This window comes from Medicago sativa, chromosome 7 (assembly GCF_051527215.1).
Source record: "Medicago sativa cultivar Bolivia chromosome 7, Bolivia_mono, whole genome shotgun sequence".
NCBI lineage: Eukaryota > Viridiplantae > Streptophyta > Magnoliopsida > Fabales > Fabaceae > Medicago > Medicago sativa.
In genome coordinates this window covers 33380304-33396328 of record NC_140755.1, presented here as the reverse complement: position 1 = coordinate 33396328, position 16025 = coordinate 33380304, and the positions used below count along the sequence as shown (strand labels likewise).

The window sequence follows — 16025 nt, the reverse complement described above, 5'->3', positions numbered from 1 at the left end:
CAGATTAAAAACATTGTTGTGAAGCAAGTAGTTAGATAACAGAATTAGTAGAAGTAAACTACTTATAACCAATATATTAGGTCCTGTAACTTCACTAATCCTTTTAGAGAAAGGTATGCTTATTGCTTCACGATAAAGAGGCAACATGTTTTCTATTTCATCAAGTTCAAATGTATCTAAGCAACTAATGTTTATATCTTGGTATGTTAATATATACAAACCAATACGACTAGCTTTCCTTGAACATAGCTCTTGAACTTGGAGTATTTTTGGTAGGTATAAGAAAAATAAGATAAATTAATCAAATTCATGATGTAGCTTATATGGTGGGAATTTGGCTTATCTTAAGTTGAATTGACATCTTTGAGACAAAAAAAAAAATAACTAGTGGACTATATATTGTAGATCATTAAGGGCCAAATATGTAACTTATTATAGGTAACATATACACGATGGCTTCTAAGGTGGGGGCTCAATTAAGTCCTTCACCGGTTCACCACTATCGATACACCATCAGATTTAATGAGTGGTTTAGATTTTCTAAAATAAAAAATGTGAACATGAAAGATTTCTACACACAATTATGTTGCCTATATCTCACCCGTTACTGAAACGGACATAGGAGATTTGAATTGCTCATAAGCGATGTCAAACTAGTTAGTCATGCATTAAATCTTTTATAATGTTCAGTGAGTAAAAACTAAAACAAATCAATGTCATTGTTGTTTTTTTCCTTCAATTCATTGCAATATTTTTTTTGTACTAGTTTATTTTAACAAAAAAATTGATTTGAAGAATGATGGGGTTTGGAAGAATGAAGGACATATCTCTTTACTGCCCTATTTTCACAATTAACAAAGAAATATAACAAAAACAAAACCAAGAAAGAAACCAAATTGGAACAAACTAAGATACCCAAACTAGGATAACCAACTACGATAAACAAATTGGAGATATTTCCACAATACAAAATCAATAATAAAAGACGAAAGCTACCTTGAGGTCGACTAGCTCTATTCTTAGTAGTCCTATAAACAAGCTTGCCACCTACATTTCCACAACACAAAATCCAAACAAAAAATTAAATATGAAAAACAAAAGATAACAACAAATATGAGATTCAAAATCGAAATAGATGAAATTGAGATTTACCAAAATCAAATCTTAGGGTTTCAATTGATTTATGGTTCAATCGACAATTTGAAGAGTTCGACTGGTTCCGGCATCAATTGATGAGTAAGAACGATTGAGTGTGTTCGATTGAGGTGGGTGAGTGAGATGAAGTGCAGGACGGTGGTGAGTGAGTGAAAACAAATGAGAAAGATAGTGAGTGGGTGGAGGAAGGTTCTGGAGAGATGACAGTGGAGGTTGGTGAATTGGATGGCGGTGGATTGAAAACAGGGAGAGAAGCGGGTGAGTGGGTTAATTTGGAGAGAGAAGAGTGAGTGAAAGAGGCCAGTTTGGAGAGGACGGTGGTGGTTTGGAGAGTGAACGACTGTAGAGAGAAGAGAGCTTTTGTGAGGTTAGTATAGATTAGAGAGAGAATAATGTTTTGGTATCATAGTGACCCACAAAGTAATATATATTTTTTTTATAAAGGTAACAATAGCGTTTCTGGGAAAACGCTAACTTAAGGGTAGGTAGATAATAGCGTTTCGTCAAAAGCGCTATCTAACCCGAACATTAGGAAGCCTGTAATAGCGCTCGACCTATAAACGCTATAATACATCAGTTTGTTGTCTTTTTAATAGCGTTTTATAGAAAGCGCTATTAAATTTGTGCTATAAAAGGCCAAAATTGTAGTAGTGCATGTACAACCAAACAAAGGACATCAGGAACGAGAAAAGCAACGAATAATTATCCTTTCAGTAAAGAAAATTCAAAGTACTTTCCGATGGGATTATCCATATCAGGCAAAGGGCCAACATTTGTGATCAAAGCTTCTCAACGACTCTATTTGCGCTGTCACTCTTCTCCAACGTCTCTCAAATCACAGCCTATATAAGGAGCTAAAGACTTGAAGCAGAAGAAGAAACAAGACTCTGCAATTTTACTATGTCATTACTCTATCAAATTTAATAGCGTAAAAACACTTAGGATTTATTTCATGTTAAATCTTAGAAATCCTAAGGAGTCTGTTCATTTGTTCAGTTTACACATACTGTTTAGAAATAGTGTAAGAACAAATTAATTTGTTTGCAGTTGGGGCAAACATTTTAGGAAGTCTCTCGCCTGCGTGCTTGAGCATATAAGTCTCTTGGTGAAACCTTGAGCACTTAGGAGTCTCAACCAGTGGGAATTGAGCAAAGGGAAGTCTTAAGCAGTTGTGCTTAAGAAAAGGGAAGTCTTTAGGTAGAGTCCTAAAGCAGGAGTATTTAGGTAGAGAGTCCTAGAGCATATAAAACTCTTGCGGTTGTGCTTAAGCAATTATCAGTATTTTGTAGTTGTGCTTGAGCATAGAGAAGTCTCTTGCAGGTGTCCTTGAGCAATTTGTAATCAATTGCGATTACAGTGAAATCCCTTGGAAGTGCAAGGGGACTGGACTACTCCTGGATTGTAGGAGGAACCAGTATAAATTTGATGTGTGTCTGCTATCTCTCTCTCTCTCTCTCTCTCTCTCTCTCTCTCTCTCTCTCTCTCTCTCTCTCTCCCCATCCATCTATCTATCCATCCATCCATCCATCCATCCATCTATCTATCTATCTATCTATCTTTCTTTCTTTGTGTTTTGTACTTAATCCGCTGCACTCAGACTCTGCATCAGAATCTGTATATCTTAGATTTTGATTAGGCTATTCAACCAAAGAAAAATAAATCCACAAAAAGCTCACAAAATTCAAAACCCCTATGTGTTTTCTCACCTTAAATATTTACATAGAAGTCTTAGAGTGGAAACTTTTTTTTTCTTCCCTAAATTATGATCCTCTTAAAAAACTTATCGAGCTGAATGTTGTATGGGAGAACAATTTTGAAATTGTTGATATGACTGAGGAATCATAAGATAATCCATAAAAATGAGAAAGGTACATAGGCACTTTGCAAGGTGTAAAATCGTCTACCTTTTACTTAATGTGCTTAAGGGTGACATCAAAATAAAAAAAAATACTTATATATTGTCTTACAATTTATTTGGTTGCTTTGATTAATTTTTTCCTTAACATTTATAGTTTTTTCAACGCAACTTTATTTATATATACATCTTGCAAAAATATGAACTAAAATATGTATATGCTTGTTAAGCTTTGGCTTACAAAAATCAAATTGAAATTAATGAAAAGTTGAAAGTACAAATGTGCAAGCATTTGATAATTTTGAACAAGAAATGATTCATTTAAATCAATTAATTTTAATGAAAATTTCTTTTCTATTTCTCTATGTTTGTTCCATTTCCTTCCTTTTTTAGTATAATTCAAGCTCAATAGTGTTTTATTGTCAACAATTCGATGTCAACAAATTTCTATACCATTCAGCACTAGCCTTTGGTACACGCTTGAGATTATCATTAAAATCAACATGATAAAGCCCCCAATGTCCGGAATATCCTGCATGAAATTCAAAGGTATCAAATGCTGGCCAGACAAAGTAACCACGAACGTTTACACCATTGCTGTTAATAAAAACAGCAAAATTAGTTTCTGATATCGCAATTGCATATTAAAGTTAATATTGATAAGTAAAGGATAAAGTTTTAATTATGGAGAATGTTAACGAGTGCCCCAGAGGCATTGGTTAAGCACCAAAAGAAGTAAGTTTTTCCTACAAAGTAAAGTAGTTATTATTTGATGAAAAGTAACAGTTTATAGTTCCAAGACAGAAATTCTATTTTTTGATTCCTTAACCAGTGCCCCAGGGGCACCGGTTAACAAGACCCTTTAATTATACATATAATGAGATGTTTCATATACTCTCAGATTTATCGATAAGGATAAATTACACATACTCAATTGCTGCTTTAGTAGCATTTATATGTGTTGCAATGTAAGCGATCCGATTTTCGTCCTGCAATGGATTTGTCATATTAGGAGAAGGAATACCTACATAAATATGATTACAAGAAAAAAGATTGGTTGATATTTTTTATGGAAAAAATTATAGATATAAATTACAATGTTAAAAATATGAAAACAAAACTAACCATTTTCAGTGATGTAGATTTTGGAATTTTGGTACTTTTCCTTTATGTATATTAAAATGTCATATAATCCTTCGGAGTAGACATGAAATTTACTATATTGTTCCTACAAATTACCAACATAGATCAATAAGTTAAGAAGACAAAAATATTGAAGTAATATCATGACCATCATTTTTCTTTTCACTTATATCTCACCATAGGTCCAAGGGTGTTTCCTTCTGCATTAAATTCTACAATTGTGAAAAAATGAGCAAGAATTAGTGAATATGATTGTATAATTTCCTGTTATTCATATCATAGTATTAAAATGTAGTTCGAGAAATATTAACTTACCTGTAGTTGCAGCTAATGCATCATAATTGTCAATATAGTACATATTGCTTCTATTTGATTCATGTCTAGCAAAGATAGACATATAATAATTGACTCCGATAAAGTCTAAACTTCCTTTGAGCATATGTTTCTCCTTTTTAGTGAATTCAGGCAGCCTATTCCCTACTAACTTTCTCATTATTTGTGGATAATCTCCATGGTATATTGGCTCTAAAACCCTGTTTGATTAAAATTAGAAAAACTTAATGTTATTATGTATGTTTATATGTATAAACTAAGGTGTATAACATCTAACTAATAATTAATATAACACAAGTGTTTGGTCTTGTAACCTCAAAAAGGAGTTGAAATCAACAATCGTAAAATGATCAATAACGACACTTTATTTAATCATATTTTACCCCTTTCCTTTTTTTTTTTTTTTTTTGTAAAAGTTAACACAAAAGAAATAAGTGATGATCATATGGTAAGTTATTTGCACTAACCATCCATAAGTGAAATCCATTAGTCTTTGAGCAGCATCCACATCCTCTTCGTTTGAACTATAGGGAACAAAATTTTGAGCTTGTAACACAAGTCCAATTTCTCCCCTTTGTGTTGCCTGCATCAAATGTTTGATGAAATTTAAATTTTCATAACATAACCTGATTAAATTTATTTGGAAAATGCTAAAGAGTGTATTTGGGGCATTAGTTAAGAGAATATAAATATAAATAATTTGTTGAAAAATGGTGAAAAGTGTTGAATTCAACTTTTTAAAAGTAAAAAAATTGTAATATTTCAATACAAAACTACTACTTTTAGTTTCCTTAACCATTGTCCTGAGGGCGCTGGTTAACAAACCCAATTTATTTTATATAAACAAACTAGTAGTATAATTTTTATCGAAATCAACATCAAATTATTAATCAATTTATTGCACTTGAAAATGTGCAACCGCCTACTAATTTTTTTTCTTTAAATCTTCAATATATTCAAAGTCAAGCTTACGAGTCGTGTGTGTCAAACATGACAGTAAAAGTTACTCCCTCCGTTTCAAAATACATGTCCAAGTCAACCACTTCACATATGCCAATGCACAATTTTGACCGTTAATATCTTTAATTATCTAAAGTAAAAAATTATAAAAATTTAATATTTTGAAAATATTTGTCGAGACAAATCAAACAACATCTTACATGCTAATATTTGTATTTATACATTAGTAAAAAAGTATGGTCAAAGTAAGTCAAGTGAATAGTGCACATTGCAAAAATTGGACATGTATTTTGAAACGGAGGGAGTATATTGCAACTATCGATGACTTTTTTTATAGGAAAATGATAGTGGTTTTGTTAGGGCGAAAGAGAATTTATTACCAACATAAATCAAATTTTGAACCTCCGTTGCATTATTCTTTCAACATTTCTAATCACAATACTTATGGCTTAACATAACACGACATATATATTATGTAAAATCTAAAAATTAAACTATATCATTATTTTGAGACATTTTATCATTAAATTATATTTGTAACACATGATATATAAAATAAAACATACTTGGAATTTTTGTCTGTATAACTTTACTGCTGCAGCATGGCAAATAAGATAGTTGTGAAGTATAAGCTTCTGAACACTTTCCTGTATCTTGGCATCGTTCAGCAGCGTCATTATCAATGCCATGCATGTGAAGGATAGGTGTAGCGGTTGGTTCATTGAATGTTGTCCAATGCTTCACTCTATCTCCATATGTTTTGAAAAGTAGTTCACAATAATCCTTGTAATGATGCCTGCAATTTATTTTAATGTAAATAAATAAAATGTGCATGATGAAATAAAATGTGCATGATGAAACTCTATAGTGTCTCGTGTAGACTAATTTTCAAGATGAGATGAGATTAATTACACAATGCTGCGATTTAAGAAGCCACCAAACTTTTGTTGAAGGGCAAGCGGGTAGTCAAAATGCATGATAGTGACAAAAGGCTCAATACCTACAAAGTAAATTAAAAAATAAAATTATTATGAACATGTACTTTAACCAAAACTTTTAAAAATTATAAATTATACAAAGGAATGTGGTCGGTTTAATCTATACCATTTTCAAGTAATTCATTGATCAAATTGTTGTAGAAGTTGATACCTTCTTTGTTTATCCCCCCTCTCAAGGTTCCATCTGTGTTTAGTTGTTCAAAATGAAGACAAAGATAAGTCTAATTGTTAAATATGAAAAAGAGGTCATATATATATTGTAGCAAATCCATATATATATATATATATATATATATATATATATATATATATGAGGGATCAAATTTGTAATACCCCGCATATAAAAATTCAGTATCAATTATTTGAACTTTGTTTTTTTTAGAGAAGGGCAAAATGGTAATTTCGCATAAGACTTTCTGGACCGAATCAAATTATTCCAACGGATCACGGTGAATGTAATATTCCGCTTAAAACTTTCACGACATTTTATCGGATATTTTAGTTGAGGAAGAGTGTAGAAAAGGGTATTTTGGTCATTACAATCTAAGGGCTATTAAAGGACAACCTGTGAAGCCCCGATACTTCAAAATGGATGACGTACCGTATCCCCTGCGTATCCTGCACCGATACCTTCCCGATACTTCCCGATACGTATCCAAGAGTATCCAAATATTAAATTTTAATTTTTAAAAAATTAATTATCCGATACTTTCCGATACGTCCCGATACACACGGATACTTGTGTTTTTTATATTATTTTGATTTCTTTTTTTTTTTTTTGTAAAAAATAAGAATAAAAACATTATATTACTATAATATATATACATTTCCTTTATCTTTATTTGGTGCCAGTACGACCCACACCACACCACATAAACAATTGCATCTTTCCCTTTCTAAGAAATTAGGGTTTCAACTTTTTCTTCCAAAGTGGTCGCCGTCCACTTTGGCCACCGTCGAAGTCTTGGTATCGGACGAATTTGGTATATATTGCGTATGTAATTGACTAATGATCACTCTCTTAATCGTCAATATTATTTATATTTATGTTAATGTGCTACGAGCCTGGTTTCTTGTGTTTGTTAATATATTTGCATATTAAAAAAATGGTTATAATTATATTGTACATTTAATTATATAATTTTTTTTTATTAACGTATCCCAGCCGTATCGTATCTTGATTTTTGAAATTTTTCCGTATCGGCGTATCGGTGCAGTATCGTATCCGTATCGTATCTCGTATCCGGGCTTCACAGAGGACAACCATACAAAATTTCTTCATTTTCTCCACTCATTTCTCTTCCTACCAAAATCAGATTTTTTCCACCCTTCTCTTTCTTCTCCCAACCGCCCCTCACCTCTCTTCATGCTTATCTCCCCTTTTCTTCAATTTCTTCATGTAATCAACACACAAATTACAAGCATGGGATCCTTAGACCACTTTGGTTAGCTTATAAGCACCAAAAATTTCCCTTCTCCATCTTAATCAAAACCTTCCCTCCATCTCTCTTTTGAAAAGTGTTCCAAAATCAAGCTTTTGGGAATTTGATTCTAATTTTGGACTTGGTGTGTACTCATGGTGGGTTATGAAGATGGTTAGGAGCAAGAGACAAGAATAAAGGAGTTAGGGGTTTGATGCAAAAGTTGATACAAGGTGAGAATCTTAAATTAAAACTTGAATTTGAATTGTTATAGATTGAATTGTTGATTAAGTTTAATGGGTATGTGAATTGTGTGAGAAAGTTTGAATTTCTATGATAAATTTTCATGGTATAGTAGCTTGGTTCATGAAATGAGATAATTAGAGAATTGTTGTTGAAGATCATTGTTGATTGTTTGTTGTTGATGTAAGAAAGATGAGTTGGTGATCAAAATGGTGTATTGTTGTTAAAGGTGATTGTACTTGAACCTTATGAAAATTGGGTAAAAATTTGTATGGCATATTGGTAGTATATTCATCATATTGTTGAAGTTTCGGATTCTACACTTATTTCCCTTCAAATCGGATATAAATTTCGTGTGATTTGGATTAATGACGAACTCAGAAAGTGCGTTTGAAGTTGTGAATTTCTGCTGGAAAATTGCTACGGGTTTTGGGACAGGGCTCCACTAAAATTGTAATAACTTTCTCTCTATAACTTGGAATCAAGTGATTTTTAATGCTATGGATAGATAACAAAATTTCCGACGTTTCGGTACCAGTTTCACGAATTTTGACCCATTATTGAAGTCTAGAGACTACTTTGAAGTATGGGGACTGATGTAGGACTTGTGCTGAACCAAAGATTAAGTTGTTGATGTTTAAGCTAGTGTAACTTTGGTTTTTCTTTGGAGAATTGAAATAAAGGCAGAAGTGAAGAGAAATGGCTGATGCTTATTTGTTCAAGGATTCAGAATAGGATGAGGTGAGTTCCTTTAGATAGAAAAACTTCCCTTTGGGTAGTTATATTATGCCACTAAAATGATGGTTTATGATATTGTGCATTAGAACATAATTAGTGACATTATGACTTAAATTAAATACCTATGCTAGTGTATTCTGAAATAGCTCTTATATTAATAAACATGCTTATGGTAGTGTAGGAATTGGAGGAAAGATTGTTAGACTAGTTTTAATGCATTTGTGAATAAATACATGATTTCGGCTAAAATTCCGGAAGTTGAGATTATTGGATTTTTATGACTTTAATTCAATCCTTTGATAATGTAAATGAAACTTTTAAGAAAATGAATGGTCATTGTTCGGCTAAGGATTTAAATTCTCATTTCTCCGGATATGTAGCCGAACATGTTTTGGAATTCTCCAATTTATATCCTACCATAATGCCTATGTTTGAGAAAGCAAGAAAATGTTTAGAATAAATTAGCCATGAATATCAGTGATGGGTAGGTCACAAACCCGAGAAAATTTATTATGACATAGCTATGAGCAACCTATTATTATTTCAGGATAAAGACGGAATTACTATTTCTTTATTAACATATTTAGAAATATTATTATAAGGAAATCAATTAAGATAAAATGTCTCTCTAACTCCCCGTTAGTAGTGGAGTTGAGGGTTATTTCAGTTATCAGAGATCAGTCAGTTTATAGTATTAAAACATGTTTAAGCCATGGCTTTCGCTATCCCGCCAGTTGGATACGAAAGGTTCCCGTCAGTTGGAACGGACACTATCCGTGAGGATGACCCCACGATAATCAGAGGAGTCCGGTATCCCCGTCAGTTGGGTTCCCGCCAGTTGGAAATTATTACCGGTCAGAGTAGAATAAATTCCGTGGTTACTCCACCTGGGTTTATTCTGTAAAATCAACTCAGATAATATTGTTTGTTCAACGCTAACATTTCTAACATAATATGACAGACATTAAGATTATAATTATGGCTAAGATTTTAGTATTAGTATCAGAATTATATTAGTATTTCAGACAGCGATCCTAGTTATCCCTCGATCGCTCAGTTATGCATGACACAACTGTATAAACCCGAAATGGGTTGAGTTTAGAGATAGATGACAATCCTAGTTCCCTGAGATTGCCTACAACCTAGGATAGGTGGAACTCACTGAGACATCCCGCCTCATCCCAATCCCTTTTATTTTATTTCAGATACACAGGTGGTTCGCAAGCATGGCTGTTCGTGATGAAGTAGCAAAAGAAGCTGGACAATTATGTTTACTTGTCATTGCATGTATGTTGTACACGTCAGTGGTACTATTTGAAATGTATAGACAAGTTGTTTTATAATATGTTCAGAAGAAATTTTATTATTGTAATTTTAATGTATCCAATGCCAAGTTTAACGAGCATACTAGATATCCTAGGTAATTTCTAGTATGGGTGTTACAAAATTACACCAGTGTAATGTTATATCAATGTTACACTGCTCAATATCATTTTATTTGATACATATTTTTTTAAATTTGACCATTGGATTGTAAGTTTATATCATATAGATAATTCATGTAAATTTTTACGAAAATTTAAAATCGTTATATATGTTATTGAGATACACCAAGATTATCGGTGTTCCATAAAAGAGCATAAATCGTTACTATCTATGTATCTCGATAACATATCAAACGATTTTCAATTTTCGTAAAAAATTACATGAATGATCTATATGATATGAACTTACAATCCAACAGTAAATTTTAAAAAATATGTATCGAGTAAAACAATATTGAGCTGTTTTAATCATAGAATTTGAACGCCATAAACTTCATATAAAAACCTCAAAAACACGTTAAAACATTTTAAATTTTAGAATCTGAATAGGGCGCGAGATAAACTCATAAGGTGGGGAAAGTAATGCCATTTACTTCCATAAAAACAAAAGTAATTTACGAATTTTTTCGCTAAACCTAAACAAAATCAAAAATTTCTTATACACCAAGGTACAACTAGGCAATAAAGTAAGGGACATTTATTTTGTAGTTGGTCTCTTTATTAAAATGGAACTGATCTCTTTATTAAAAATTATTGGCCCATTTATAAGCATTTATCTTATACTAACTATATTACTTTATTTAAAAATAAAAAAAACTACCTGGCATAACTCTACTCCATGAGATAGACATTCGGTAAGAATCCACTCCAAGATGCTTCAAATGTTGTACATCCTCCTACAAAATAAATATAAAAAAAAACAAAAAAAACCAAAATTAAAACATGACATTTGGTAGATATACTAGACTATCATCCGTAAAAGAAAAATCAAAAGGCATATTCACCTTGTATCGCTTGTAATGTTCAATTAATGTAGAAAACTTATCACCATCCACAAACGTTGCTGCAAGTTGTTAATGAATGAAGCAAAATAAATAAATAAATAAATAATAATGGGGAAGACATAAAATTGATTACTATATGAGGTATTTTTTTTTATTATCTATTTCTCTCTAAGTGTCTGACTATTTTGACAAAAAAAAATCTATATTTTTTGTCCTTTTGAAAGATCAATATCACAATTATTTCTTTGTAAAAAGTAGTCTTGATCGGTAATTTAATAAAAATAGTGTTAATATATGATGGAATAATAAAAACTACAAAAAAGACAAATAACTATCATTAAACACCCAAAAAACCACTCATATCATTTGTTTGTATACAAAGACTTAAATTGCACTTGAAAAGAAACTAAAGTAACATTGTTTCAAGACACCAATTGCATATATATATATATATATATATATATATATATATATATATATATATATATATATATATATATATATATATATATATATATATATATATATATATATATATATGAGAGTAAAATCAATTAATAAACCTTTGTGTCGCTCAACATTATCATCCCACACTCCTAATCCTCTACCTCCTTCATGAGCAGCTCCTTCAATCTAAATTCAGAAACTACAGCTGGTTATAAATAATAAATTGTTCACTACATTTAATTAAAATTACGATACTAAAAAATTAATGAGAAAAATTAAGAGGCGGGAATTGTGAAATACATCTCTAAATCCATCACTAAATTTACCGTTAAGACAATTAAAGAATTTTGTTTTCTTTATCATTAATTTCATTATTTAAAAATTTAAATAAAGAAATAGCTTAAAATATTTAAAGGTATTAACCTAAGAACTATGAACGTGTACCTGCATGGCAAAAGATCCGACACCAAAGATAAAATCAGATGGAAAAGATGCACGCTTAGGAATACTTGAAGAATTTAGGGGGAGTAGTTATGGTGCATAAGGAAATCCTTATGCACCATACATAAATCCCAGCCCATTAATCAACTGCAAGCTCAATACCTCTCCTCTATAGGCCTGTTTGCTTTATTTGTTTTTTACACCCTCACTGTTCACACACTGCACCCCCTTTCCCTTAATTTTTTTTTTCTATTTTTCTTCTTAAAATCACTTTAATCTTTTATTGTTTTTTTTATTATTGTTATTTTCTTTGTTTGAATATTCTCCTTGATTATTTTAATTTGTGTGTTTATTTTTTGCTCCATGTTCTCCAAAGTAAAGACCTTATAGAGATATATATGAATTTAGTGAAGGCATGCAAAATGTAATTGGTGAATTTTGTAACTATGAAGGGGGAAAAATGTTAAGTACTCACCACTAGAATTGGAAAGGCAATATGGCCTGTTTGAGAGCATTGTGCTACCAAATATATATCAGGTCTATCCTATGTTTTTTTTTAATCAAAAATGGCTATATGAATCCTGCTATGAAGCATTATAGTTTGTACTATCTCTATAAAGGAAATTATGTTGCATCTTGTTACAAGTACCATAATTATGTTACTATCTCTATGATATTAGTCACTGTGATTGCAGACATTGCAGCTGTTGCAATGCGTATTGCAGTCTTTGTGATGTGAATTTATTTTTAATTTGTACCAAATGTTATAATTTATTACTTATCTTAGAAGCCACACATATTCTATTTTCTCTCTAATTATTACTGAAACCATAATTATGGTTTAATGGTTTTGATAGTCTTCTATGTGAAACCAAAATAATTGTATAATGGTTTTGTAATAAAACAAAAGACCAAATCCTTTATTATAAAAGGTAGACTTGGTTAGCAAACATGTTGCCCTAATTTGCCCTAATCCCTAGCATTTTTCCCTCCTAAACATGCTAATCTAATCTCACCCGTTGATTCGATCTCTATTCTCAAACTCCTCATTTTCAATCATATAACTTAGTTAATGCTAATTGAAAACGAATAACACACTTTTAATGCAATTGAAAACGAATAACACACTTTTAATGGCAATTGAAAACGTAGTTAATGCCAATTCGATTAACAACCCCCTACAAACTTTTAAACCACATCCTCTCCTCATGTTAACTTGAGAAACTTTCAATATTAACGATTGCATACCAATTATCCCCTCCTACCATCATTTTTACATCAAAACAGTTTAGACTTAACAATGGAAAGTGATGCACTAACTCTCTTAGCATTGCACTGCTTGAAGGGTACAATGTTTCATCTTCTTTCTTGATCTCTTATGTGTTGTTTCGTTTATATTTTTCAGCTTGTGCTAATTTTTTTGAATTTTTGATCTTTTCAGCTCCATTAGATCCAAATCCTATAACGGATTTGGACAAGTTTGTTAACAGATTGCGAGTTCAATATAGAAAAAAATATTGTATAGATATCACGAAAAATCTTCTATGGGCGACAAAAAATTGATGCAGTATATTTTTTGTTAAATTTTCTGTTTCCATTATTTACGGAAATTGTACTTTTTTGATGCTCTCCGTTTGTCTTTATGATGTGATTTAAGATCAAGCAATGCATGACTATGTGCAATTCTGTTAACAAGTAGTCAATTTTATTTTGATACTCACATTTACGTGCAAGTATAAAATGAAAATTACCATGTAGCTATTGCTAATCGAATAAAAGAAAACAGTAATGATATTTATGGAACTTAATGACATTTCAGGAAGAGTGAAAGAGAGATTAGCACATAGCTATTACAGAAATCGAATTACTAATTTGACTGTAATCCATGTAACAATTCAAATTTCAAAAATTTTTGAAATTGATTAATGATATTTGATTGTGAATAATAGAAACTTATTGCTCATTATTGCTAATCGTTAACATCATTGTGAATAAAAGAAACTTATTGCTCATACGAAATGGAAAAGGTTAGTAGTGCTAATCGAATAAAAGAAAAAAGTAATGATATTTATGAAACTTAATGACGTTTCATTTCATGAAGAGGAAAAGAAAGATTAGCACGTACTTATTTCAAAAATTAATACGTATCAAGGTTAATTGCTTTAATTCAGTATGCACTAATTGCTTTTATTGCTTTTCGTATAGGAATTGCTTTTAATTGCTATAACTAATTACTTTTAATTGCTTTTCGTATAGGACTTGATTGCAGAACCGTTTTAGGCGCATATTTTCGTATAGGAATTGCTTTTATGCAGTATGCACTAATTGCTTTTAATTGCTTTTTGTATAGGAATTGCTTTTAATTGCTATAACTAATTGATGTTAATTGCATTTCGTATAGGACTTGATTACAGAACCGTTTTAGGTGCATATTTTCGTATAGAAATTGCTTTTAATTGCTTTATGCAGTATGCACTAAGTGCTCTATCAATTACTACCTATTAAAAGCAATTATGACTGCAATAATGATATTAACATAAGACTCTCCAACATTTATTTAGTAATTGCGTTTAATTGCTTTTATGCACTATGCAGTAATCCACGAAATGTTTGAGAATTGCTTTTATTTACAAGGTTAGTAGTGCTAATCGAATAAGAGAAAAAAGTAATGATATTTATGGAACTTAATGACATTTCATTTCATGAAAAGGAAAAGAAAGATTACCACGTAGTTATTGCAAAAATCGTTTATGAGAGTTAACTGTCCTCCATGTAACAAGTCAAATTTCAAATATTTATGAAATTGATTAATGATATTTGATTGTGAATAATAGAAACTTATTGCTCATTATTGGTAATCGTTAACATCATTTTGAATAAAATAAACTTAGTGCTCATACGAAATGAAAGAGGTTAGTAATGCTAATCGAATAAAAAAAAAAGTAATGACATTTTTGGAACTTAATGACATTTCATGAAGAGGAAAGAAAGATTAGCACGTACTTATCGTAAAAATCAAATTAGAAATTTGACTGTCCTCCATGTAACAAGTCAAATTTTAGATATTTATTAAATTGATTAATGATATTTCATTGTGAATAAAAGAAACTCTCATTATTGCTAATCGTTATTTCAGGTCATGAATAGATGGTAAATTAGTAAACTTTCAAAGAAGACTTGCCAATTACCTATTTAAATACCACTCAGTTGTGAGAATACAACTATTCTCTTCTTTAAGCCAATTAATATTTTTATCATTGGTTAGTCTTCCTTTTATCACGAAGTCTTTCGTAATGTATCTTGATGGTTAATGTTCAAACCTTTTTGTTATGTATGCTACCATTTTATTTTGTTGCTATTGTTGTCTTAGAAGTGAACATATTTTTAAAACTGATATAAAACTTCTATCAACTACATATGTTTACATTATTGCTATTGATTCAATTAACTTCTACGTGGTATGACCCGTGCGGTAGCACGGGTCAAGAGTCTAGTGTAATAAACATTTAAACCATTATTCACTAACTTCAGGGTATGGATTACTGAAACCATAAGTATGGTTTAATGGTTTTGATAGTCTTGTACGTGAAAACAAAATAATTGTGTAATGGTTTTTAATTAAATTATATTGGTACATGATTTTAATAATGATTAAGATCTTATACACTGAAATTATTACTGAAACCATAAGTATGGTTTAATGGTTTTAATATGGTTTAATGTTACGAATCAAATCTCAATCTATGCCAAAACCATTTTATTGTGGAAATGGTTTTTGTGAGTTGTACTCCAAAACCATTAAATGTACTTGATGGTTTTGATAAGTGTTTAATGCCCTCAGATATGCAATTAACAATTTTACAATACAAAAATAGTTACGTCAAATGCCTTACAAAATTGATCCAAATCACTTCTCAATATAAGGTCTCAGTGGACAAATGAATTCAATCCAGCATACTCGT

At 31.0% G+C, this 16025-nt stretch overlaps 1 long non-coding RNA gene and 1 pseudogene across 1 annotated transcript; one reads left to right on the top strand and one right to left on the bottom strand.

Moving 5' to 3' along the window:
* Positions 1 to 3391: 3391 nt before the first annotated feature.
* LOC146905772 (beta-glucosidase 24-like) overlaps positions 3392 to 16025 on the bottom strand; it is a 50563-nt pseudogene continuing 37929 nt past the window's right edge.
* LOC146905773 (uncharacterized) lies at positions 7883 to 10233 on the top strand. Its single transcript, XR_015019619.1, has 3 exons — positions 7883 to 8561; positions 8647 to 8849; positions 10052 to 10233. It is a non-coding gene; the product is annotated as an uncharacterized LOC146905773 (long non-coding RNA).